Source organism: Leptonychotes weddellii, chromosome 12, assembly GCF_054177405.1.
Source record: "Leptonychotes weddellii isolate Sample4059 chromosome 12, ASM5417740v2, whole genome shotgun sequence".
Taxonomy (NCBI): Eukaryota; Metazoa; Chordata; class Mammalia; order Carnivora; family Phocidae; genus Leptonychotes; species Leptonychotes weddellii.
Window position 1 is genome coordinate 28,303,436 of NC_138380.1, and position 6,587 is coordinate 28,310,022.

Sequence of the window (6,587 nt, forward strand, 5' to 3'; positions counted from 1 at the left end):
ATTAGCTCCGTGATTTTAAAATGGTCTATGAATTAACACAATTGCAAGATATGATCTGAATGCAACCAGTGAGTATATAAAAATGAATATTTTTGAAATACATAATTGAAAGTTTCTGAGTTTGTGCCGGCATTTGATTAATTCTGCAAATCCATTGTAAGTGTGGAAGTCGGTAGTATTGATAAAACCACTTCTACAGTGTACAAGAGCAATTTATGTCACCCAAACATTTTTTAAACATCATGGCATACTGAATTTATGAAGTCAATGTACTTATTCTGATAGGAAAGAGTATTCTCGTGGGGGCCTACAGGGAAGTATTTTATCTTTGTGTATAAACGGAAATGGATGATCTGTATTATGATTTACTGTACAGGCTGTTTCAAACGTTTTAAAAGTTTTAACTCAAATTCCAAGCCCATTTCCAATTGTAGCCTTACTTGTTGCCAAAATAAATATTATGCTCTCTGAAAATAGAGTTCTAATTTCCATATGGCCTTTGTAAGGTCCAATAAGTCTGAATTTCACATGATAAATGACAGTTTTTAAAAAGCATCATCCTAAATATCAATATTTGTACATCTTTATTTAAAATTATTGACATCATATTAGTGAGAATTTAAGTTAGACTTATTGAAAGCAGGCTATCTAGTGACATGACATTTTTAATTGTGTTGCACATATATTTTTATAAATTTAATTAACATATCTATTATATGTGGAATGATACCTTTAGTTTTCTATTAATGAAATCTTTAAAATGAGCCTTCTAGTACTTCTGTAGTGTTAAATTACCATTATTCAGAATTTATGATAACTTAATCCAGACTGCAAAAGTTTTCCTTTGAATTATTCATGTAGTGATAAAACTAAAAACGTAAAACACAGAAAATAGCATGACTGTTTAGTGAATGAGAATGAATGCACTATTGTGAGGATTTTAGCTTAGTTTTTTTTAGTAGCATTCATTGTAAGTGATTATCTATTTTCTACATCAGAATCAAATGAATTTCAGATGTGTAATATTTAGCATTTAGAACATTGTTTCCTATGTGCTACCTGTTCTTGAAAGAAATAAAGTACATTTTGACTATCTTAATTTGGATTATCCTTATAACCAGTGAGATTTTATTGCATATAAAGATCTAATATACTGGAATCAATATATATGTTTTCTTTAATTCAAATTTTATATTTATCATAATTTAATATATATATACAGACATACATATATGTATATATATGAAAATAATAAAATGCCCATCTAAATCCTGAGATTAAAAAAAGACTTATTGTTAATTTTCAGAAGACAAAAGCACGGGGCACCCAGGTGGCTCAGTTGGTTAAGTGTCTGCCTTCGGCTCAGGTCATGATCCCAGAGTCCTGGGATCGAGTCCTGCATCAGGCTCCCTGCTCAGACAGGGAGCCTGCTTCTCCCTCTCCCTCTGTTGCTCCTCCTTCTTGTTCTCTCTCTCTCTCTCTCTGTCAAATAAATAAATAAAATCTTTAAAAAAAAAAAAGACAAAAGCAAAGTAGAACTTTTGATAATGAATATGATTAAATAATCCATTTTACTTTTATTACATACTACTTGTATATTACATAGTCCACATCACAAGTGTGACTTAATAGAATATAGGTAGTATCTAGTGCATGTATTGACTATCCTGCTAGAATCTCATTCAGTACAGTACATTCACCAATTTTAATTATGTTTTCACATAGATTTTTTTTTTTTTTGAGAGGGGTGGGGCAGAGGGAAAGGAAGAGAGAGAATCCCAAGCAGGCTCCATGCCCAGCACAGAGCCCAAGGCGGGGCTTAATCTCACAACCCTGAGATCATGACCTGAGCTGAAATCAAGAATTGGACTTAACTGATTGAGCCACCCAGGTGCCCCTGCACATTGATTTTTAATAGAGACTTTTGAAAACTGCAAAAAATGGGCTAATATGGCTTGCTACATGTTTTTCTATTCTGTACCATTTTTTTTTCCTTTTAGATTACTAGCTTGCCATGTTTATGTGATGAAGTATTTCAGTAGTTTCTTTCCCTGACCACCCATTAGAAATGCCTAGGGAACTTTTAAATATACCAGTGTCTCATCTCCCAAATTCTTCATTAAATTGATATGGGGCATGAGCCAGGCATGGTCATTTTAAAAATAATTCCTAGGGGTGCCTGAGTGGCTCATTCAATTAAGTGTCTGATTCTTGGTCTCAGCTCAGGTCTTGATTTCAGGGTGGTAAGTTCATGCCCAGAATTGGGCTTTACACCGGGCATGGAGCCTACTTTAAAATAATAGTAATAATAATAATAATAATTCCTAAATTGATGTTAATATGCAAGGCAGAATTGAAAACTTCTGGGATCTGGGATAAACTGAATGGCCCCTTCCTACAAAAAGAAAATATTCATTTTTCAAAATCTTTACCACAAAACAAACAAGTAAAAATGAAGAGAAGACATTATGGGTCCCATGCTTTAGTCGTTTACCTTTAAACATTCTGTTACCAACTGTTTTTTCCTTACTCCCACAGCTGCCACTTTCCTTAAATTCCATCTACGGCTGGCACTATTTCAGTTAAACGTATCTTGGCATTATATACAATACATCTAGGTAAGAATTAAGCCTAAAATTTTTAGGATGTAAAACATGAAAATTACCAGTTTGGAGTTGCCCACATACTTCAACCTCTTCTTGGTTTGGTGGTGTCTCAAGATATGAATGAAGGAGAAGGAGCAAGGAACTTCCTTGGCATCTCAGGAGACATTGTCAGGAAAGATTTCAGAAATATTAGTGGTGACTCTGGTGTCTGTTACAGAGGTCACATTGAGCTGTGAGCTGCTTCAGGGATGTCTTTAGGAGTCAGCACCATGGCAGAAGAAATCAAGACCTACCAGAACTACCAGACTGTCCCTTTTGACAACTGCTTTCCCAACCAGAACCAGACTAGGAACTGCTGGCAGAACTAACTGGATTTCCACTGCTGTGAGAAGGCAATGACTGCTAAAGGGGCTGATGTCTTCAGGTGCAAATAGTACTGGCGTGTGTACCAGTCCCTCTGCCCCATATCCTGGGAGTCAGCCTGGGACAACTGCAGCACAAAAGGCATGTTTCCTGGGAAGGTCTGAACTGGCTCCACCCACCTCTCCTTTGTCATCCATTCTTCTCCCAGGGTGGTGAAGGGGGACCTGTGTACATGGTGATCCCCACCTTGGGATCCTGAATCGTGGTTTAACTAATAATAAATACTCATGGGAAACATGTAAAAGAAAAAAGAAATATTGGTGGAGATGAGAGAGGAAATAGCAACAGGAAATAAACACAAATGTGAATGTGGAAGGCACATATTAAGGACGATTTCATTGTATATAAAAGAAAATTCAGTTAATAATGCTTATACTTGGAATGTAGTTTGATCATGTAATAAGTCTGCAGGAAAGACTTTGCTAGTTTAATAGCTTAGTGATATCCAAGACCTGGGCCAACATCTAAACGCACAGTAACTTATATTGTTTTTGCCTTTGTAATTAACACTTATATTGTGCTTACTATGTGCCACATACTGTTCTACTATATGTATATACATATATTGCATATGTATATAGTATACATATTTATACTGTATATTTAGTATATAGAGAGATATATACATACATATTTATATATTTTTACCAGAAAATGGATTTTTTAAAATATTCAAAGTTGTTACTGATTAGTGATGTGAGTTGATGTGCTTAAGAATCAAATGGAATTCTCAATTAAAAATACAAATATCCAGCTTTGAATGACCCATTGGACCAGATGGATTTAACAGATATATTCAGAACATTCCATCCTAAAACAGCAGAATGCACATTCTTTTCAAATGCACATAAGAACATACTCCAGAATATGTCACATATTAGGCCACAAAACAAGCCTAAACAAATTTTAAAAGATCGAAGTCATATCATGCATCTTTTCTGACCACAACGCTATGAAAATAGATGTCAACCACAAGAAAAAATCTGGAAAGAACACAAATACATGGAGGTTAAATAACATGCTACTAAACAATAAATGGGTCAACCAGGAAGTAAAAGAAGAAATAAAAAACTACATGGAAACAAATGAAAATGAAAACACAATGGTTCAAAACTTTTGGGACACAGCAAAAGCGGTTCTAATAGGGAAGTTTATAACAATAAAGACCTACCTCAAGAAGCAAGAAAAATCTCAAATAAACAACCTAACCTTATGCCTAAAGGAGCTAGAAAAAGAACAACAAACAAAACCCAAAACCAGCAGAACAAAAGAAATAATAAAAATTAGAGCATAAATAAATGATATAGAAACTACAAAAAAAAAAAAACAATAAAACAAATCAATGAAACCAGGAGCTAATACTTTGAAAAAATCAATAAACTTGATAAACCTCTAGCCAGACTTATCAAGAGGAACCAAATAAATAAAATCACAAATGAGAGAGGGGAAATAACAACCAACACCAAAGAAATACAAACAATCATAAGAGAGCATTTTGAAAAACTATATGCCAACAAATTGGCAACCTAAAAGAAACTGATAAGTTCCTAGAAACATATAACCTACCAAAACTGAAACAGGAAGAAATAGAAACTTGAACAGACTGATTACCTGCCACGAAATTGAATCAGTAATCAAAAAACTCCCAAAAAACAAATGTCTAGGGCCAGATGGCTTCACAGGTGACTTCTACCAAACATATAAAGAACAGTTAATACCTATTCTTCTCAAACTATTCCAAAAAATAGAAAAGAAGGAAAACTTCCAAATTCATTCTTTGAGGCCAGGATTACTCTGATACTAGATAGATGCCACAAAAAAAAAAAACAACAAAAAACTACAGGCCAATATCTCTCATGAACATAGATGCAAAATCTCAACAAATATTAGCAAACTCATACAATAATACATTAAAAAGATGATTCACAATCAGGTGGGGTTTATTCCTGGGTTGCAAGGGTGACTCAATATTTACAAGTCAATCAACATGAATCATCACATCAATAAGAGAAAGAATAAGAACCATAAGATCATTTCAATAGATGTAGAAAAAACATTTGACAAAGTACAACATCCATTCATGCTCAAAACCCTCAACAAAGTAGGAATAGAGGGAATATATCCCAACATAATAAAAGCCATAAATAAAAAACCCACAGCTAACATCATCCTCAATGAGGAAAATCTGAGAGCCTTTCCCCTAAGGTCAAGAACAGGACAGGGATGTCCACTCTCACCATTTTTATTCAACATGGTACTGGAAATCATAGTCACAACAATCAGACAACAAAAAGGAATAAAAGCATCCAAATCAGTACGGAAGAAGTAAAACTTTCACTATTTGCAGATGACATGATACTCTATACAGAAAACCTGAAAGACTCCACCAAAAAACTGGTAGAACTGATAAATAAATTTAGTAACATTGCCGATAAAAAAATCAATGTATAGAAATCTGTTGTGTTTCTATACACCAATAATGAAGCAGCAGAAAGAGAAATTAAGAAAACAATCCCACTTATAATTTCACCAAAAATAATAAGAAACCTAGGAATAAAACTAAGCAAAGAGATGAAAGACCTATACTCTGAAGCTATAAAACACTGATGAAAGAAATTGTAGATAACACAAAGAAATGGAATGACATTCCCTGCTTGTGGATTGGAAAAAAAATATTGTTAAAATGCCTATACTACCCAAAGCAATATACACATTAAAGCAATCCCTATAAAAATACCAACAGCAGTATTCACAGAACTAGAATAAATAATCCTAAAATTTGTATGGAACCACAGAAGACCCCAAATAGCCAAAGCAATCTTAAAAAAAAGAAAAGCAAAGCTGGAGGCATCACTATTCTGGATTTCAAGTTAGATTAGAAAGCTGTAGTACTCAAAACAGTACGGTCCTGGCACAAAAATAGACACATACATCAATAAAACAGAATAGAAAATAGCCAAGATAGGGAAGCAGTCCAAGGGACCATCGACTGATGAATGGATAAAGAAGATGTGATATATATATATAAAATTCAGCCATGAAAAAGAATGAAATCTTGCCATTTGCAACAACATGGATGGAACTAGAGAGTATAATGCTAAGTGAAATAAGTCAGAGAAAGACAAATACCATATAATTTCATTCATATGTGGAACTTAAGAAACAAAACAAATAAGCAAAGGGGAAAAAAAGAGATAAGCCAAGAAAAAGACAACTATAGAGAACAAACTGATGGTTACCAGAGGGGAGATAGGTAAGGGGATGAACGAAATAGGTGATGGGGATTAAGGAGTACACTTTGTCGTGATGAGCACCCATGCGATTCAAATAAAAACTTAATTTTTTTTAATTTAAAAAATTTAAAAATACAAATACCCAGAAAGTATGATTTAATTCCAAATCAATAGAGGGTAAAGTGAGGGAACACCTATATTTTTTAAAAGAAGCTGATTTTGATACAAAATAACATTTAATAACCACTGTGTGAACTATTTACTAGGTTATATTTCCGTAGGATAATTGAGGAAATGTAAGAGCTGAAAATAAGAATTTGGTTGT

General features: G+C 33.7%; 1 pseudogene; it reads left to right on the forward strand.

Moving 5' to 3' along the window:
- Window positions 1-2,875: 2,875 nt before the first annotated feature.
- LOC102737556 (cytochrome c oxidase subunit 6B1 pseudogene) lies at window positions 2,876-3,133 on the forward strand (annotated as a pseudogene).
- The last annotated feature ends 3,454 nt before the right edge of the window (window positions 3,134-6,587 follow it).